We start from the raw sequence: 22,884 nt of genomic DNA, 5'->3' as shown, positions 1-22,884 counted from the left end.
AAAAAACAAGTAGGATATGTGTTACATATGCGTAATTAGTCTTTGACTTAACTTATTGTCACTGAGTACAATTTCCAGTCATTTAGACTTAACATGAACTTAACATGGTTATGCTAAAGCCTATTTTCACATTTTGAAACATCTTTGTCTTTTTTTCCCCTATCTTGTAGCCTACAGTAGCTTTAGCAATATTGCTGTATGTCTTTAAAAGTCATTACGTTTAAAGGGTTTCAGGCCGACAGAGATAAAGTGTCCACAAAAGCACTTGAATGTGAAATACAGAAAGAAACGGTGGTGCTGAAACCAATGTTCCTGTATGTTTGAGGATGATAACAATGAGCAATAAAGGAAGTGCTGAAAGTCCAAATGCTTTCTGCTTCGCTGGCGTATATGCCTCATGCATGATGTATAGACAGTATTCAGAACAGGAAAACCCATTAAATCGGTGTGTCTCATACTTGCACATACAGAACCACCTCCACTGGGTCATGTGGGACACGACTTAATGTCAACCCTCTCTGGTTCAATGGATCCATATGGTCACATTTTCATGCTATTGGGGATTTCCAAAATCAGAATTTTCTTAAAATTCTTTAAATATGTATTTTTGTTGTTGGGACAATTTTATGTATAAAATAAATAAATAGATATTTGTATATGTTTATGATGTTTTAAAGGAACACTCCACCGTTTTTTTTTCATATTAAACTATGTTATTCCCTTAACTAAGACGAGTTGATACATACCTCTCTCGTCTCAGTGCGTGCACTCAATCGCTCTGGCGCGCGGCGACACTTTGATAGCACTTAGCTAAGCCCAGTTCATTCATTAGGATCCAAACAGAGATGAAGCTAGAAGTGACCAAACACCTCCACGTTTTCCCTATTTAAATACAGTTACACGAGTAGTTACACGACCAAGTATGGTGACACAAAACAAAACATGGCGCTTTTCTAAGCGGGTAAAAAGGATAACTATAATGTATGGCGGAATAGCACTTGGGAGCACTTCGACTCGGCGCAGTAAAAAGTCACGTTGGTTGGGAGAGGATTTTTCAGGAGTGACTTTTTACTGCGCCGAGTCGAAGTGCTCCCAGTGCTATTCCGCCATACATTATAGTTATCCTTTTTAAGCGCCATGTTTTATTTTGTGTCACCATACTTGGTCGTGTAACTACTCGTGTAACTGTATAGGGAAAACGTGGAGGTGTTTGGTCGCTTCTAGCTTCATCTCTGTTTGGATCCTAATGAATGAACTGGGCTAAGCTAAGTGCTTTCAAAGTGTCGCCGCACGCCAGAGCGATTGAGTGCACGCACTGAGACGAGAGAGGTATGTATCAACTCGTCTTAGTTAAGGGAATAACATAGTTTAATATGAAAAAAACGGTGGAGTGTTCCTTTAAAGTACTTTTACATGACAACGATGTACTAAAAACGGAAACGTTTTTCCTTTGCTTTTTTCACATATAGATGACAACGTTGTCAAAATGATCCCCATCCATGAAAACGACTAAAAACGCTGTTTTCTGCTGCCAAATTCACATTTTAGTAGTTTACACAGAGACGATAACGGTAACTATTTCAAAAGCTTGTGCTTTGAACCCCGTTTTCAAAAGTTTGTGTTTTGAGGCCCCCAAAACGCTGTGTAAATGAGTGGCCAAAACATTTATCATTAAACAGTCATTAATGTTTACACCTTCTGTATGTTTATTTCATACTCATTGAGCCAGAAGGTGATGTAATCCTATGTGAGTGTCTTGAGTATCATTCCATGTTGTTTATAGTAAATATCCAATGCAACATCCGCATGGAGGTCAGGAAAGGTTAATGAACCACCTGGGCTCAAGTACGCTCATGGAATATAAAACCTGCAGAACAATCTGCCAGAACTGAGAGGAACAACACATTATATATAAGCAACGATGACTCCGAATAAAAGTCAACATCACTGACATTATTAAAGTAGTGCATCTCTTCATCTTCAATAAGACAATCACTCCCTAATGCATCATATGCAAAACATAACAAAAATACAACTGATTTTATTTCCCAGATGATGGACACAACTCACATGCAACATGTCCGTTTCGATCATTTATCATGAAATATTGCCGGCTGTTTCACGTACCATTTAAAAGAACAAAATACTAGGCAGTGTATAGTGTGCAATATTCCATAAATAGTAAATCTATATGTAGCAGTAAGCAGATGGTGGATGGTCTGATGCACACACACACACACCCCTAGAGAAGAAAGCAGGAACTGCCGTGAGAAAGCAGGGGTCACTGGAGCAGGAAATTGAAAGTGGGAACGTTTAGACCTCTCAGGTCTGAGCCCTAACAAGCTTCAGCTACAGTATGACAGCCAGACGCCACTGCACTTATCAGTCCAATCTTCAGGAAGAACTATCTGTCAGCGGGCCTGGACCGATGATTACTGCACCTCTGCAAGAGGAGCACAAAAATTTATTTAAAGGATATTTTTGTATATTTTCTTTCAAATCCAAAATGTCCTGCGTTGTGTTTTAAAAGTGCCCCTATTAGGGTATTTTAAAGGCTCCTAGTTTTGTTTTGAATGTCTCCTATAATTTTTTCTCGCAGTGTCTGAAACCGTTCGATGAAGGATTCAGTCTCTCTAAACTCCGCCTCTCTAAGAGCTGCTCTGCTCTGATTGGTCAGATGACCCAGTCTGTTGTGATTGGTCAGAAACCAAAAGTTCATTATCATATCTGAATCTCAGCTCTTGATCACAGTGATACGAACAGTAATGATGGCGTGGGTTTTATCGTATCAATCTCATCAAAGTGGATTTGCTTTGTCAGCAGAAAACAGCGTCTTCTCGACATGAACAACACGAACCAAACTCTTCCAGTCTCAGATAAACTACAGTGATTGAGGGCGGAGCTAAGAGACGCTGTTCAGCCAATCAAGAGCATTATGCAAATTAGTTACAAACCTATGTAGGTTGGGTCAACAATAAGACTGGAATTACTGACGAATCGTCACTTTTTTTCTTTTAGGAGACAATAACTCCACAAACTTTTCAGACCTTTTACATTCATTAAACAATGTATGAAAGGGAATATTCGGAAAAAAAGCATAAAGGGGCACTTTAAAAGAATATGTTTTACTAAAATGACTGTTGTCCTTGCCTGGATGTTTCCAACAGTCTAAAGCTCATAAGCCTCTTGTAGTTTGAATAGTTTGAAGGAATGTAGGCCATGTTTGGTGAATGTACGCTCTATGAGGAGCAACAAGTATAATACAGGAGATAAATTCTTTGGTTGGCGATTTTAAAAACACCAAAGTACATGAAATCAACACAATTATTTTACAAGGTAATCATTCCCCAGGATCAAAATATAACAATAATTATGGCATAACCCTTTTGATGAGACTATTATGTAAATCCAAGGGTGTTCACCCATAAGTGAATCAAACTCATAGACTATTATTTTGCAGAAATGGCTCAATCTTAATTGCTGTAAATGATGATTACCTGTGTGCTTTGGACTGTAATGTTCCCGGTTTGATTTGCTCTAATTTTTCCTCCGTCATTATTGTGCAGTAATCCACTGTGACCCGCTATCCGGTGGGGCATTGTGTTGCCATAATAACCTGGCTTTGGAATGATGTTTTGGGTTCTGACGGGAGAAAGAGTGCCCGGAATCTTATTACCGTATAGCTCAGGCGAGCATGTGCTTCCTAACAACAGCGAAACCCAAGCAGAATTACAAATCAAGGCCAATCCCTGGACCCAGGCTGAGCAGAATAGGAGAATAATAATATCTCCGGCAACAATGAAATTAATCATAGGAGGAAATGGATTTGCTCTGTAGGGGAGGCAGTGAATGAGGGGCCGCATTTGATACATAGTAAATGTCACTACTGGAAAGAAAGTAATAGACCCGTTTCTTCATTGGATATTGAGGACGGTTAAGAGCTTTGGGCTTGTGTCCTACTCAGTGAGCTTTTAGTTAACAATGCATGTCCTCATACTTCTGATATTAGGACGTACTTAAAAAATTCTGGGGGCCGTTCAAGAGAAGCATGTTCAAAAGAACTGCTTTAAATGCAAATGAAGCGAATGTATTAGGAACAATAACGTGCCGCATATGCACACCATGTACACGTTTTGAAAAGATGCGGAGGAAAAACAAACCACAAAAGACATGATTAGCACAAAGGTCACACAGTTACAGGCTTTCATACATAGATATGAGACGTCAATATTACCCTCAGTGTTTTTTTTCCTTGTTTTTAATCTTAATTCTCTGTTCTATGTCTAAGACGTGGAAAAGAGCTTTTCATAACTTCTATTATTTGGAAATTACTTTTGCGAAGTGGATTTGGAATGACATGAAGGTGAGTAAACACTGGCAGAATTATAATTCTTGAGTGAACTATTTCTTTGATCAAGGACACTGTGAAGCGATAAGCACATTTTGCTGCATGTGTCACTTGTGTCAGCTCTGAGGCTTGTGGGACGGCTATCATGTTTAACATCCTGTTTAGCCAGCTCTCTTTAGGTCTTGTGCATGCATTTTTCACCTTCTCACATGTACTGAGACTTCATTTAGTCAATTATTCATCAAGCTAACCTGTATACAGGTAATTCAAGAGGAAATCTGCTGCACGCAGTGCAACAAAAAGTGCATATTTTCTATTCTCTTCTGCTCTTTCTGTGCTCACTCAATTCCATTGCATCATTTTGAAGTCTTTTGTTTGTAGAACATTGCATTGGTATTTGCTGCATTTCGGCATGAATAATATCAAATCTGATGCATCCGTGCCATTTTTGTAAACACAAAAGCTTCAGTAAAGAAATTCTAAAACATTTTATGAGATGTTAACCATTGAATGATTGAGATGTTAATGACCACAGATTCTTTTGAAGGGAATTATTTTATTTTTTTTATGATAATTTTTTCAGTCCTTTCATCTGGTTAAAAAATTTGAAGCAACGTCGCAGTCCTCACACAAAGCTATGGCTTGGAACTTTTATGGTGCTTTTACGCAAGAACATTCGTTTTTTTTGTCTTTCACATAAATATATCATAAAGGTTTGGAACAAAATGATGATGAATAAAAATGACCAATTTAACATTTTGAAAAGAACCATTGCTTTAATCAAAATCAGGACCCAGGCAGTCAACTTATACGCCCGTTGATACAACCACCCAAGAATAAATTCAAATAGCCGAGTTTTAGAGAGGGACTTGAGCAGAAATCTGCACTTCCAGCTGTTTCAGAAATGGAAATGGTTACCTAGCGGGAGCAACTCAAAGAGCTATATAGAGATTTGCCTCTTTCATTGCTGACTGAGATTGGCGCTCACCGGGTGCAGACATTCGGATAACGCGCTCGATAAGCGAACGACTGTGGCGAAACATGGAAAACCAGTCTTCTTCAAGCTTGCGAGACTTATAAGTGCTCTGTCTCTTTGCATCAACTCCATTATCTCTCGTGCAACAGGCAGTCACACTTATTCTAATGTACGCTCAAGCTAAGCGCTGACACGGCTCGATATAATGACTCTTTCACTGGATTCTGCCACTTCCACGAACCTGCAGATGGGGTCCAACATGCTTAACTGGTCCAGATATAAAATAATTAAAGTCATCCATTCATAATGTCTCTCCAAATGGAAAAGCAAATTTGGTTGCGCTTTTCGCAGGTGCCAAAAAGGAAACCAGCAAGCCGGATGGAAAACAATTACCGGCTACATGTGAATCTGAGCTTGTCATTTTGCTCTGTATTCAGACTCTGAGGTCACGGCTGATCTGTCAGCGATGAGTGACAGAAGGCGGGAAAGGTGGGTGGATTGTGGGTATATATGAGAGACAGGAACGCAGTAGCAAATCGAACAGACAGCTTGAAAAACCTTTTGCTCTCGCGCTCTTCCTACGATTGAGAAAATCACGGGGGAAAAGTGTGTAAGATCAGGGCCCGTCTCACCCACACAGAGCTCTGTATTCTTTCAGCACAGTGTGATGGCACAATCAACCCTTTCACTGCCTCCCTCCAGAGATAAACATCACACATCTCACAGAACGCACTGTCAGGGGCCCTTTATACAGCAGCCAGGCCCACAGACTGCTTTTAATCATTTAATTATAACACAAAAAAATCGCTCTTTTCCCGTATCCGATAGCTGTAGAAAAGCTGCATTTTTCTACACGCACTTGTCAGTGTGCTTTCCCTCCCTTAAGAAGTCTCCCATGGACAGCAATTAATCCATTTTTAGGATGTGATGTTAGCATCGTGCAACTAATTTGCGTTGAGAATTACAGAGAATCATGAGCACCTGTTCATCTAGCCTAGTTTCTGCACAAATTAAAGATTTATATACATATAAAATTTACATGCATTTAGATTGCACAGTTTTTACATGAACTATTAAAATTAATGTGATGCATATTTGTCAGGCATGCACCCATTTGAAATGAAACCCAATGAAACGGGTAAGAAACGTCATATTTTTTGCATTTAAATAGAAAAATCATGCCATAGTTTATTATTAACTCTGTCTGGTTTTGTTTAAATACTCATGTCAACATCAAATGGCTTAGGATCAGCTGTTCGCTGTCTAAACAATTACATTTATTCAGTCAATTTATTCAAAATAACATTTTGTTCACATTCAAATTTCGGTACTATTACAGAAATCTTGCCTGTCCTTTCCCGTTTCATTTATGCATGACTAACAAATATGCATCAAATTTTGTTAATTGTTTTATGTTAAAACTGTGCAAACCAAGTGGATGCAAATTTTATATGCATTTCAAATACATAAATCTCAATTTTAGCCCTAAATATTGTGAAGACGTGACCACCAATCTCAAGTCCACCGCACAATGGCCAACATGTTCTTCCTGAACCCTGGAAAACTCCTGTTTCCAAGGAAACGCTTTCCTGTGCTTCTCCCCCGGGACACTATCTCCCCTCGGATACCAAACTCCTAACTTTCTCTGAGTCTCGGAGGGATCTTCGGTCCCAGAGGACACCCGACACACTGCCTGCACTCCTACTTATCTCACATTCACCACTGCATTTCAATCGCCTGCAAATAGTATAAATAATGTCACCACACATCTATAACTGATCATGTGGCAAATGTTTAAATATCTGAATAAAGAATAAGCAATGAACACAATACTAGTTTCACTCAAATCTATCCATGAAAGACTGCAATCATGGGCACATTTCCCGGTTTGGTAGAAATTATTTTATAGAACATATGATAGTGTTTAATCTCAAATTCATTCTTCTATTAATGTCATTTCTAGAATAGCTGCATTTTTCTGAATTTTAAGTTCCCCATATATATGACAGATAACTTTATCATTGCATTTACAACTCCATCTCAGTAATTCCAGAAGCTACAAATTTGCTAGGACTTTTTTGATTATTGTCACAATCAAAAATGGTCGAATCAGCCAATCAGAGCGCAGCATTTCAGCCCAGTCTGATTGGCTGAGTGGGAGCAGAAGAACAGAAGCAGGATGCAAATAAATGATAAGCTCATAAATATTAATTGTGCCATGCTGATGTTGTTCTGCAGCCTTCCCTGAATGTCCAGTCACATAACAGCATGAATATTAATGAGCCATGCTTTAACCCGGGAAGAATTGAGAAGTTCACAGGTCTCAGAGGATATGGTCGTAGCCTCAGGAGTGCTCGCATCTGTCAGCACACAACAAAGCACTTGCATTTGAAAGCTGATATAAACAGCACCTAAGATGCACAATTTCCCTGGAGATAAAGCATCAGATTCAGGAATGTGACCCCCATCTCACCCCTGACGCTGTATTTCCGACTGTAAAGGAGAGAATAGGGAGCTTGTGAAAGCATCACTGGTTCCTGAGAGGGGCGACAGCACGAGGATTTGACTCAGCACATGTGAACTAATTTCTCCCTGTTCTCCATTCCTTATGCAAATAAACGTGGGATGAATGAGGTTGGCCTGCAGTGTGAATTGAAACCAGTCTGGTTGCTTCTCATTAAGATAACTGATAGCGTGACACTTTCCGTGCCACGCTGAACTTGTTTCATAGGATTATCTTTAGGGAGAGCCACAGCAGGCCGTTAAGTGACGCTGCTCCACATATGTCTCTCCGGGGGACACTGGTTTCCGAGCTCGGAGACGTCACGGTGCCTGTGTGAGAGATGAGGAGAACTGCTTATCGCTCACATCATTAAGTATGTCATTAAGCAAAACCATCCTATTTGATTGCTACTGTGGGTATTCAGATAGTTAACAACCAGCCCTCTGAGACCAGATATTTTGCTTTAGGAAGAGATGTAAGTGAGCCATTTTTAACCCTATAATGCCTATATCTGTTACATGCATTTCTCTAAAAAATCCACATGAAGGCCTCTAGTTTACCAGCATGATCAAAACTTTGCTGGAAAATGGCACACAATCTACATGCCTGTTGCTGTCTGATATAGATTATACATTTTTAGTATGCACTAGTATAATTGTAAAAAAAAAAACATCCAGTTTCAGGTTGTGTCTTTTTGCTGTAAAATCTTTAATGATTTTTTTTATATGAAGTATTAAATGTAAAATATTTATGTTTTTTATGGTTAGGTTACATGATTATGCATAAATAAGTTTCATAAACATCATGTTAAAATGTATCAAATATGACATCAGGCTCTCAATCATCATTGTATTGCATTGCATTATATGCATTTAAATGTCATATTTATATATATTTTAATCATTTTAGGTGACAGATTATTGGGAGATATAAGGTGGCAGCTGATATTTATGAATTTCATATAATTTGTCTGCTAGACTGTTATAAAAAATAATTGACTTAGTTGACATTACAGCAATCAAAATTTAATTGTACTTTTTGTCCATCAGCATCTGCACCCAGTTGCAAATTTTTTGTTTAGGTCTAGAGCTGCATAATTAATACTAAAAATAATTCAAATTAATTGTAATTATTTTAAAATGTATATTTAATCTCTAGCGTCAAAGGTTTCTATTGATTATAGGCAATTTTTTTTTTTTTTTTTTTTTTTTTTGCAGAATCACAGACATGTCTGTTGAGCTCAAGATAGTCCAGTCAAACCGACAGATTTTGTTGTTGTTGTTTGTTTCACTTCTGTTCACTCTGGCACTTGAAAATGAGATTTACCTGACAGGCAAAAAGTAAAAAAAAAAAAAAACACTCACCATTGCTCAAACGGCCAGAGTTTTGTTGAGCTCGAGCTCACTGACTGGATGCGCGAAGAGTTCAGCATTCTCGTGAATGGCAGCGTTGTTTAGCGTTATAAAGCCAAAAAGGCGTAAACACGGTAAATATATATTTTTTTAGCCGTGTTACAGAGTGTGGCACTCTTCAGTGATTAGCTATTAGTTTCACTGAAAACCGCACGATTAGAATCAATTAGGACAATTCAGATGTTCTTAAAAATGCACAACCGAATGGAGTTTGGTGAGGTTCAGTGTTCACACGCGACGCCTTCTACTTTTATAAAGGTAAGTTAAGTTAAGTTAAGTTATGGGAATTGTTTACTTTGTGTAAGCCTAGCTTAAGGGTCATTCTATATTTAGGGGTACATTTCATGTCAGCCAAAAAGTCAGGAAATCAGTATTCTTTTTTGAGCAATAAACTAGGTGGTTAAATAATATATGCCCTTAATGTGCTAAATTAGTTATTTGGCAAGCTTAAGCTCTAATGATTTTTTTTAAAATATGTTAATGAAAATTAACATTTGATTCATTATTTTGTCAACTGTGTTACGGACAAATGCTGTGTCAAATGAAACATGAATGAAGTAACACATGTTTGATAACACATTTGTTTGAAAGTTTTTTAGTCTATTCACTAGAGTTTTTGAGGTTATCTGTCTAACTGATTTGTAAATATGAATTGGGGGCTTCATAATGGTCGTTGTGGGATGATGTCATGAAGGATGAAACTTTTCTTCAACATAAATTCACAGTATGCTGAATTTAGTATTATTCATCATCCTTACCCAATATTTCCATTTCCAGAGATATCCCTATCTAGGTTTCTGACGGTTTAGTTCACATTTAAAAGATTTATGACATAAAAACCACACTTAACACAGTTGACAGAGAAAGTAACACAGTTGACAGAAGTAACACCGTTGACAGGACACATTAGAAGGAAAAGAGAAAACTTCCTTTAAGATGATAACTTTCTTTTTATTCAACAAATGTAGGTTTAAGTCAATCATGAGTAATTCTGAATGGTTTATAACCCTTGACAAATGTGAATATATTATGTTATGGATACTGAGTTCATAGAAAGTGTGGCCGTGATGAGATCAGTTAAGTTTATCCATTGTAATGCAAATCATGGTTTTAGGCAATTTGTAATTTTGTGTAATGTAAATGTAATTTCCATATAATGTAGTGTGAGCATAAATTTAAACTGAATTGTCAACATTGTCAGTTGATAGGTAACACAGTTGACGGGTAACACGGTTGACATTTCGGCCATTTTAGGGCCTTGTGCAAAATGCTGGCCTTGGACTAGTTAGTAGATGACCTTGATTAACTTATGTTTTTATATTCTTTCTCTACACATTTATAAATATAACATGTGACGCAAGTTCACCAGAACATGTTGATAACACAGTTGACGGTCAATGAATCTATTCTATGCGCAGACAATAATATAGATAATATATTGAAGAGGAGAAGTTATGACTTACCACACTGTCTTCACATTTCCCTCCAAAAAAGGAATTGCATCACAGTGATGTTGGACATGTGACTTTGGAACAAATCATTGCTGATTTATAGGGGGTTTTATAGGGAGTAACACAGTTGACACTGATTTCTCTGACATACACAAAATGGGTGATTTAATGTAGATGCATGAGCAAAATATTTTTTTAAACACCTTTCTCACAAGTTAATGATTATTTTGGACAATATTTATAAGAAATATATACAGAAACATGCATTCTAGAGCTAATCTGAAGAGCAAAACCTCATATTTACCAAATCGGACAGCACAAAAACAGCAACTTCCAGTATAGAATATGCTATTTTTGCAAGATAAAAGATGGGTATCTGTTGGATTTTTGTATTAAATGAATTAGAAATGTCCCTTGATATAAAAGTGATCATTGATTGAAGTGAAATGTTCATGATTAAAAAAAAAAAGATAATAGAGTCCATGGACCTGACATGTACCCCTAATTATAGAATGACTCTTAAACACCCCAGCTTTACTTAGCAATTTGGTCTTTAAGCTATTATATTGTGAACCTGTTGTTGCTTGAAAAATAGGATAAGTTGTGATGTACCAAGTTATATGGGTATTGTGTGTTGGGTTGGTATTTAAACCTCATTTAAGTTAAGGTAATTATACCTTATACACTGATTATGTGCAACGTCATTTAATTAGTAGTTTGCAGGTCAGATAAAGCAGTTATTCAGCTAAAGGTAATATAATAAAAGTTATTCAGCCTGGTATCCTAGAATATTTAATATAAATATCATGTTGGCAATTAAACAAAAGACAGGAATTATGAGCTGTATCCTGAAATTAAATCGTGAGGAACCATATTATTATGTATTCCACCTCTCATAACATGTATGGATGAGAGTGCAAGCTATACCTTATGGATAAAGACAGTATTTTTGAGTCTGATTATTAAAGTCATAAAATTCATAGTGCATGGTAGCTAAATAATTATTCTGTATGGTTTATTTAACCTCTCTTTCCCACCTTTCAACCGGATCACAACTGGATAATTTTCCTTCCACTTGAGCCGTTTACATGAACGCTTTTCTTTCTGATCGAGCTATCAGTCGGTTTACTAACTTACATACAGTTTGCATGTAAACAAGCCACTGCAAACATTCATAAAACAGACAAAATAACTAAATCTCTTCACATTTTAATTCAAAACATTGTCTTGAATGTAATTGTACAGTAAATATGTCAAGCTCAATATGCAATACACCTAATATTTTGACTACATCGAAGAACTGAATTTTTGATTTGATGGTCGATGCTTGTCAAACTTTACTGATGTGTTTTATCTATTTGAATAAGCATTACCATATATGTAAACTTAGCTGCATCTCACTCAGTTAAAACAAAACCTTAAAGGGGTGGTATAATGCCCTTTTCACAAGATGTAAAATAAGTCTCTGATGTCCCCAGAGTGTGTATGTGAAGTTTTAGCTCAAAATACCCCACAGATATTTTTATATAGCATGTTAAAAGTGTCATTTTTTGAGGGTGAGCAAAAACGCACCGTTTTGTGTCTGTTCCTTTAAATGCAAATGAGCTGCTGCTCCCGGCACAGGGGGCGGAGCTTCAACAGCTTGCACTCACACAAACATGCACTGAAAATGTAAAAAACTTTTAGTCTTTTATGTTCAAACTGGAGTCAGACAATGATGGAGAGACTCAAGAAGTAGTGACAACAAGTAGAAGCAACAGGACATTTCTGAATGATTAGTTGATGAATTTATGTTGCTGATGTGTAGTTATCTTCTAGTCATTGATTGGCATATTCTGTCTTGATAATCTATAATTTGTGTTCCGGGGGCGGGGTTTATGTACATTTTTTGGGGTTGGTGATGTCACTAACCCTGAAGGAATGTGGTGTAGTTCCTATCAGCCGTTTGTTGTAGTCCTTAAAAATAGTCCTTTGAGCGTTGTAACTTTGCAGATGTTGTTTATGCTCAAACAGCAACATTACACACTAACTAAAGTAAAAGTTAAACCATAATCAACCACCCCTTTAAATGTACACTGATGCGATACTATTGGCAATGTCATGTAATACTGTATTTTCGAACCCTTAGTGCAAACGCTAGTTATGATCAATTGTTACAGTGATGTTTTCATCAAACACCACTAACAATGCTCACAGTCTTCTTTTTATAACTTTGAGCATTCAGAAAGATCATTACATGCATCAGATCTGCTGTTCTTGATCATTCTGCTGAACAACAACTATTGTTCTGCGGTTTAGCTGGATGGTGTGTGTTTGTTTGTGCGTTTCTGCTGGTTCAAAGAGCCTTGTCACGGCATTTACTTGTGCTTTCATTTAGTTTGAATCTTTCAGGTGTGCGCCGTAGATCAATGGAGGCTTTTTCTTCAATAAGCAGCTGCAGTTGCCTCAGATTCACATTAAAACAGCACATCTGCACGCCTCAGTGATAAAACGTTGAGCCTATTTTCCTCATCCTACGTGCATTTAAACGTCTCTTTCAGCGGCATCCGTGAATCACGGCCCTGCTGGACGCTGATGGCCTAAAGTGAAGGGTAATTTGGGTAACTTTTTCCCACAACAAAAGCCAGGCTGTCAGAAATGATTTCAAGCTGATTCCAATTTCAGGAGACAACATTACCGTCTATTTCCATTATCTACTTAAGTGTGAATAAGATGTTACCTAACCAAACTCTGACTAAATTACATGAGAGATGTCACATCAGGACCCTCGTATTGTAGTGAGATCACTTCTGGATGTTTCTTTGGGTGGGTAATTTCACGCAGTAGATGCTATCTCAGAAGAGGATTTTACACTCCAGCTTTATTCCAGTACAGTACAGGCATTTTTACAGTCTTATATTCAGCACCAATAATAGAGTTTTGACATGTTGTAATAGCATTGGCTTGCAGTATATTTATAATGGTTGGGCGTTTCGACCAAAACCATTTATCACATATGAGTAATGGCATCTTATCTTATAATACATCAGATGTTTTTGCTTGAAATTCAGTAATGGTTACTTTTGACCATATAGTGTATCTTCTGCCATATAAACGTTATTGCAAAATCTGTGTCATTTGACATTTTCTATTGTTGCACAGTATAGTCTCATACTTCTTTGGCAATATAACCTTGTGTGTATTGGTCTTGTGTGACCAGGTCTTGTGCGCTGTGAGTGCATGTTGTTTGTTGTATTGATGATAAAGGCTTTTCGTATTGATTTCTGTGCTGAGACCTGAAAAGCCAATAATGCCGCCGATCATTATTTATTTGTTTTAAACAATTAGAAACCCCATGAGCGGTTGAGATGGGATGATGCAAGTCAGCTGTAAGAGCTGCGAAACGAGTTCAGTGTCCGTATCTGCGAGAAGATCTCTTATCTGCAGAAGTGTAAAGTTTGATGTGAGTCTACACATGTCAGACGGCGTTGTTAAGTGGGATGTATGTTCTTTCTTCTTCAACCGTCCAATGACACATGAGCACTTCCATGAAACTGTCAGGTTAGAGAAGGAAAACCTCCTGACGGGAAATGTCACCTTGTGATTGATTTACAAATCTGCTCTGTTGTACGAGCAAAACCACAAACCCGCTACCGAAACAAACAGTTTTTTGTTTTCAATAATTGCAGCCTAATTGTTGCCAAACAGATTCAAAATGTGTAATGCATGAAATCATTTTCTTCTTCTTTTTGTTCTTTTTGTTTCTTGTTTCTCTCTCTAATATATTTCATTATTATTTAATTTTATTGATAAAATATGGTAATATACAGCGATATTTACATATTGAAGTGGTGACTTCTGTGGACACTTTTAGTAATGATGCAAATGAATCATTGAATTAGTTGAATCATTGAAACAATTAATTAAAAGGGACAATTTGAGAGAAAAAAACCCCCGTAACAATAACAAATTGGTTATGTGTGTCAGTTATTGAATGTCTAAACAACAACATAAAAACAAAACAAAAACCCATCAGAATTGGTTGTGGAAAAAAATATGCAGCTTTAAAGGGATAGTTCACCCAAAAATGAAAATTCTGTCATCATGTACTCACCCTCAAGTTGTTCCAAACCTGTATGACTTTCTTTCTTCTCCTGAACACAAAAGAAGATATTTTAAAGAAGGTTGGTAATTAAACAGTTGCTGGTCCCCATTGACTTCCATAGTATTTTTTTTTTTCCTACTATGGAAGTCAATGGGGTCCATCAGTCGTTTGGTTACCGACTTTCTTCAAAATATCTTCTTTTGTGTTCAGGAGAAGAAAGAAAGTCATACAGGTTTGGAACAACTTGAGGATGAGTACATGATGACAGAATTTTCATTTTTGGGTGAACTATCCCTTTAAAGATAATAGAGCGCAACACTTGGGTTCCAGAAGTCCATTCATTTTCTCCATAGGGAAATAGATTTTTAATGATAACTTATAAACCTTATGAAGACATCCTTACTGTGGGATACGGGGTTCTCAATCGATAGTATTTGCTTCTGTTGAAGCCGTTAGCCTGCATTATTTCAACTTAGTTTTAAAATAATCGTGTTTAACAGCCGAATTTATGGTGAAAAAATACATTACCCATGATGCTGTACAGAAAATTCCACCAATCAGAGAGTCGAAACAAGCAAAACACTCCAAAATATCTCTTTAGCTCCGCCCACTCCCATAATCGAGTCGGTCTCGTCTCACTATACTCTCAAAATATTTAAACGTTTCAATATATATGCATATTTTACTTAAACATAAAATATATTGTTTAAATATGCATAGTATTCAGTTATGCTCTGTTTGCAGTGCTTCATGGGATTGTAGTTCTTTCCCTCACTAAAGCCGTTAAGTACACAGTTTTGTACCTTTTGTACTTTTGTCAGATTTTCAGATGTTTTTTTTTGCTTCAAATCAAAGTTTGTGATGTTGTGATTCTCCTCGTAGCTGGTTGGTTTGGTTCATGGCTTACAACGCTTTAACAAGACTTTTTTGAAATCCCCATGGGAGAAAATGAATGGAAAAAAGTATTTCCGGAACCAGCGCTGCTGAAAAAGTGGACGGGCGCTATTGCACTCTATAGATACAAAAATAAACAAAATTGACATCATGCCAGATTATGTAAAAAAACACACAGCAAATCTAATCAGGTAAGGATACCTTTTGCATAGCATTAGCTAATAAACACGCTTTTTTTGTGTGTATATTATGCAAATGAGATATTGTTTACCATCCATCAGTATAAGTCACATGCACCACCCAATTAATGTTCAGATGAGCAAGAATGCATTAAAATGTCATTTCCAGTTTTTGTTTGAAGCCACCTTCCCGCAGCTCACATGCACTGTGTTCCAGAGGGTCCTGTCATACCCAGCATGCTGTGGGAATGACAGAGGAAGATGCTGGGAGAGCATTAATTGGGAGGTTGTCAGAGGGAGAGAGAGAGAGTCTCCTTCACATGCCATCAGCGGTTCATCAGCCTGGCGAGGGGGATCTGTCTGCAAGCTGTCAGCCACGAGATTTCGCTTTTTATTAAAGATTGTTGTGCCATATCTCAAGGTCTCATCGTCAGACGAGGGAAGAAATGAAAGGGATTGTGCTCTGTTATAGAACGTGTCAGGGATTTCTCTCTGTCTATACAAAAAGGTTGTGTGTTTATGGATGTTTATTAATCTTCCGCACCGCACCGGTTGGAGGAGCTGTGGAAAAACACAGACTAAGCAATGCTAAAACAAAGCGATGGCACCCGATGGTGCCGTGGCCAGTGCATATCAATCAATCTGTCAAACTTTATTTATATATCGCACCTTTCAAACAAATCCAATGCAGTTCAAAGTGCTTCACAAGCATAAACAAGATGAAAATAACATCACAACACAAAAGTTTATTATAAACAGTAAAATGATCAACAAAGAAATGTTGATTAACCAAAATGGAATAGAAACAAGCGATAATTATGATGAAAAGCAAATACTTGAAGCATAAAACAAGACTCTAGAAGCCAGACTAAATATTTGTTTGTTTTTATTTAAAGTGAAACTTTGGCGATTTTTGACCCGCTTTGTATTGTTACAATGTCCGTAGTATATGTAAATAAACAATAGGCGCGTTTCCATTACAGATTTGCGCAAACACTCGTTTTTTTTCTTTTCTTTTTTCTTAATGTCGTCAAAAAAACTGTTGCGAAATGACGGCGTTTCCATTAACCGATGTTATGCAACTAAAACTTTTTCCTCTCGCGATTTCATTCCAAAAATCATGGCAACGGACGTTGGTAGGTTAATGTATCTCAGCCACCGCACTGGACATTATTATTAATCAAAGGAGACGTATGTGTGTTATCCAATCATAAATGGCAAGAAAAGACCCTTAGCCTACTTGAGAGCGGCACATATGAGGTGTTTCTGGGTGTTTCTCCCTCATTTCTGTTTTAAGGTCTTGATTGTGGCATTTCTTTGAGGTTTAGAATCCATTATTCCTGTAATTCTTCTGTCTTTTATGAATTTAATAAAGAACTCTGTCTCGTATTCTGTCCAAACATCTACGTCAGGTGACCTGTAAATGCGCAAAAACGGTTTCCATTGCAGTTTTGCGAAATATTTCTTTTCGAATTGCTTGAAAAACGTCCTCATGCGAGCGTAAAAACTTTTTTGCGACAAATGGGAGTTTTTGCGAAATTGACGTGTTTCCATTGGGCGTATTTTCAATTTGCGCAATTTAAAGGGTAATGAAAACTTTATTTGTCAGCAGAAGTCCGACAGATTATGTGTTTGACAGCTCCGGGGATTTCGTGAAAACCACAGATTATACTCATGCATTTTTTGTATCCCCACCCACAAGCAACACCAAAGCACTTTTCCTCTTCGGTCCCCCTACAGGTTGGAAGTGGAATTGTCCATTACCGCTGTCATAAATAATTTAGCCTACCGTCGCACGCACGCTATTTGTTTATCCAGCACCGGCTTTGGAAATAACGATGTCCACAGACAAGGTAGAGTATGTTGCATGATTCTATGAAAGTATGATGTTTTGCAACATCAGAAACGAAGAAAAACAAAATAATGACATTGCTTGCTATTTTTTTGCTATTGTAATCCTTGCCATAAAGCAAGTCAAATTTGTAGTTTCTTATGTCTAATTCGAACTACAGATCTGCCACCCGATCTGGCAAACTTGCTTAGAGCGGTTATAGCCGATAGTTAGCAACGAGTCGATGAACCACTGAAACCATTTTGGAAACATTATTTTAAGGTACAAAATAATCTTTGGTGTTGCTTTAATAAAACAGTTATTGTAAGAGTAGGTTTATCACGGAATATTGTATCATACATTGACTACTCTATAAACAGCATTATGGTAAAAATAAAACACTGTCACAACAGCTTTCTGAATGTGATGAACAGCAGTTTTTTCCCCCTCCATTTGCTGTCAGTGTCATGCAGCTTGAGAAGTTGACTAAAAACACAGAGGTTTTTCAGATTTCAGTCACAGCGTTCTCTCTATATTTACAATTCTTTGCAGCCTTTAGCCGCTGCCTACAACACACCGGATCTTTCACTGGAACCCGAAAGTAACTCATTCCCGCTAAACGTTTATTCTTTAAATTCTTGCACCCGGGAACAAGTCGACACCATTATAGTTAAAAGTTTGCTAAGAAGTATGTCCTACTAAAGCAAGGCGGTATTTGACTCTGGATAGCAGACTGGTGGGAGTGGCCTTGGACTGCAACATGCCCAGTGCATTATGGGTGTTGAAGTTTTCCAACCTATTTGGCAAAAGGGAAGATGATAGTGTTTTTCTTTTCTGTTTTCTCAGGTAGCACCAATTTTTAACATTTGTTTCGCCTTTCTACTGCATAGGCAGCCGTTTTATTGAAGTACCCTTTTAAGTAATGTCTTCTGCTCTCTGCTGGATGCATAAATACATGTATAGTTTGAAATCAGATTAAAAGGTGTTTATTTGGAAAGGTTTGGTCAGATCAAATTTCATTACACATTTGTGACCCTGGATCACAAAACCATATGTCGCACGGGTATATTTGTGGCAATAGCCAACAATACATTGTATGGGTCAAAATTATAGATTTTTCTTTTAGGCCAAAAATCATTAGGATGTTAAGTAAAGATCATGTTCCATGAAGATATTTTGTAAATATATAAAACATTTATTTTTGTGAGTGAATGAAGCACAATCGCGAACATAAATGAATAACTTTAAAGGAGATTTTGTCAAAGTTTAGATTTTCAAATAGTTGTATCTCAGTCAAATATTGTCCTATCCTAACAAACCATGGATCAATGGAAAGATTAGTTATTCAGCTTTCAGATGATGTATAAATATCAATTTCAAGAAATTGACCCATGTGACTGGTTTTGTGGTCCAGGGTCACATTTTTCCATTTTGGTATGTAAAATAACAAACGGGACACTATTGTGAAATTCACAAACGTGCAAACGAAGACCATGAGACTGCAAGACCAGAGAAAAGAGTTTCTTTTCCTGGCGAACATCTGAGCAAATATGACAGGGCACACATTCGCCTGTTAAATTTTATCATGCAATTTTAAAAACTGTTTCACCATCTGCTGTAGGCGTCCAGAGAAATGGGCAAAAACTGGGCCATAGACATGTCTCTTTTCTGAAGATAATGGGACTCTCGAGCGTCTTCGACAGGGCAGACGTGTTTAAGACGCTGAGTAAGTTTTATGTCATCACTGCAGTTTTTAAAGAGCAACTTTGATGTGTGTGTGTAGAGCTTTCACCAGTCTATCAGAGGAAACACCACAGAAAAGGTATCAGATGCAACTTTTGTTGTAGATGTGGTAAAATATCGACCTGTACAAAGCCTTTTGTCTTGCTGACTTAACTGCAGAAGGCCATATCAAAACGTTCATAAATGGGAGGGATCTTTAGAATAATCATAAACCATGTTAAATTTTACATGAAAACATTCATCCTAATAGCCGGACGTCATCATACTCAGATTCTAGTCAGAATATGAGTCTGAAACTGCTCCATTGGGCTGTGATTATGGGGCGTGTTTCAACCGAACCAGGAAGGAAAATGCCTCTGCTCTCAATTGGATAGATAGACCAGGGGGCCAATGTTTCGGAAAAAACTGAAGCTTCCCCGGGCGTCGCCATTGATTAGCGGACCATCACCTGCTGTTAGCATACCATTGACTCCCATTCATTTTGGCATCACTTTGACAGCGAATAACTTCACATCTGAGGCGTTTAAAGACTCCATTTGTCCATTGTTTATTTCTAAAGAAACACGAAAATGTATAAAAGGCTCCTTACCTTGTATCTTACATTATGGCCCCGTAGAAGCAGTTTTTGTAAAAATAGGCTAACGATTGCGTCATAACCACGCGACTCTCTGTCGCACAGTAGAGAGATTACCGTATGGACGGGAGGAGAAGCTCGCGGTCAATCGGGGGGACGTGGAGGCAAAATGACAAAATTATTAATCAGAATACTTAGCAAAAGTTTCTCCTGCTCCAGCTCATGGACACCTCCTACTCACGCTCTCCGTCTCTGCAAGTTTCGGAAGGGAATGATTCAGATTTCTCTCGGCACAGCTACTAGAAGACAGACGGGTTGCTCACGTCACATCTACGTCATCGAGCTCAGTTTGAGTCTGCGCAGTACGCTCATCCATCAGGAAGTGAGCTTCTCCGTTGAATCCAATGGGGTCGCTGTGTCCATTTCTTTTACTGTCTATGAGATAGACCTACAACCAATCAGAGCAACGGAGGAAGTGACGTATGTTCTTCATTCATCTTTCATATCGACAAATGCCTTGATCGCGGTTCTCTGTTCCTCTTTTAAAATTAATGCGCTGTCGATATCTTCTATAACAGACGCGATGGCGGAATCTACACATGATGTTTCATAAACAAAGTTCGGGAGGAGCACGTTCAAATAATCAATCCAATCAACTTGTCATCAAACAATTACCAGGTCTACCCTATCAGCATGAGAGGAAACAAATATTTATTCACTCTGTCAACTCGCCTAACATTCCTTGACAGTTTTCAGCATCTCTCCACTCACTCTCGGCCTGTTCTTCCACAGCCTGGAATACAGGGGGAGTACTTTGGGTTCGGGCCGAATACCGATCCCAGAGCCTCTCCTCGGACAGCACGCCAAATATGCATTTATTCTATCTGACTTATTTGTGAGTGTGAAATCTCAATTCTCCAGCGGCAGTCATCTGTGTTGTAAACGAATTCAACCCAAGCGCTCGTTGGTGACGTGGATGATTACGTTACTGTTGATCATCTGTCCATCATCGTATAAAGCCCACCCTGACAATGTGATTGGTCCGAACAGCTCAGGTTCGGGCATAATAGCTCCACAACGGATCAAGTCCAGACCGAACTTCCCGACCTAAAAATGTTGTGGGCGGGGCTAAGTTCGGCTGGCATCCAGGCTATCATCCTAATAGTTCAACCATTAAAAACCAGTAGTAGTCCAACACTAAGTTTAATATCAGGCAAAAGTTATTGCATCTTATCTGTATGCCACTTTCCTCCACCTTTTCTTCTTCTTCCCCACGCAGTCAATCATATAACATTCACATGTGTCTCTGGTAGTGCAGCAGAGAGACACGAGGCAGTCTTCAGTAGTGTTGGCTCCAGCATGTATCTGAAATAAGATCTCTGAGCGTTTGTGCTGCTGTTGCCACCCGCCACCTGTCAATCCACTGCAGCTCTTTCCTCTCAGGTGCTTCACTGGCTACCGAGCAATTGAAGATATTATTCAAGCTGCCATCCACCCAATTTCAGGATGGATTATGTTTACTATTCACGACTTCTGGATATGTTGAGCGCACGTGGAGAATTCAGGTCTGGATATATTCGTGCGTGCAGGGGTGAAGCCGACTCATTGGTCATTTAGCTGTGTTTATCCAAAGTCTGACTAGTTTTTAAAAATGATTTTATCAACCAAAATATTTAAATGCATAGTCTTTATGGCATTGCTAGCCTTTGATTTATCATCCAGACTGTATTTATTTTATGTATAAAATGTATTAGGGCCTGTGAGGGACCAAGCCGTCAAGGGCAAAGGACACAGAATTTCCAACCAAAAGTTATTTATTAAATGCAAAAAACAAAGTTACAAATTAAATAACTTGAAAAACTGACTGAAAATAAAGTCAGGTCTGGGCCCATAAAAATGGTAAACTAAAGAAGATCAAACTAAAACAGTAATCAAACAAACAAACTAAACAAAGAAAACATGGCCTCCCAAATGACACACATGGGGAACTTATATACACACAGGACTAGTCCATTAGACATACACAGGGAACACCACAAATATCACTTAACACAATTACAATAAATAAAGTAATTAACTATTAGCAATGGGTCATAAACAAAATAATGTACCCAAATAATTATAGTCAACAAAATATAAATAGAATTATAATAAACAAAACAACCATACAATCAATCATGCACACACCCTCCCCCGAAAAAAAAAAAAACCCCGGAATTTACTGTATAATGCGGAATGTCACGGAATCTGTCAAATCTTGGATTAATAAATCAAAAGTTGGTCAGAAAAAATGGAAATTTGGGAAAAAATAAAATGGATTTCATTGGGCCTACATCATGTATTCATAGTTTCACACTAATTTGAGATATTAATAAAACTTACTTGCAGAGTAACAAACTGATTAATCAGAAGGATAGGCACTGCATGAAGCTCTAAATTATAATGGGAGTTTATTTGTTAGTTGGCAAGGCAACATTTCTAATTTAAGTTTTTCATTTAATATTTATATTTTATGTTGTTTGAGTTTGAACAGAAATTATTTTTAATAGTTTAGTTTTGGTTAACAAAAAGATCTAACTGATTGATGTTAATTGGCCCATTTTCCCACAATTAAAAGGCAGAGAATGCAACTATTAGGCATCCCTGGTGAGTAAGGATGCTAATTTTTGTACATCTTTGTATCTGTTGTGGTCATTTGTCCACCCGCTGTTCCACAGAAATGCAGATGTAGTTGTGTGTTCACATCTGGAGTGCCTTTGAGACTAATAACCAGCTGGGTGGAATTGAATTGCATGCACAGGCCTCTCTCTGGATCCGTGGCTGGTCTCCACGCACCGGCCGCACTCATTAGAATGGAAATGGGAGTCACAGAATCTGCCAGTCTTGGGG

This window comes from Leuciscus leuciscus (assembly GCF_965113295.1).
Source record: "Leuciscus leuciscus genome assembly, chromosome: 14".
NCBI classification, from domain to species: Eukaryota; Metazoa; Chordata; class Actinopteri; order Cypriniformes; family Leuciscidae; genus Leuciscus; species Leuciscus leuciscus.
This window is presented reverse-complemented; position numbering follows the sequence as displayed.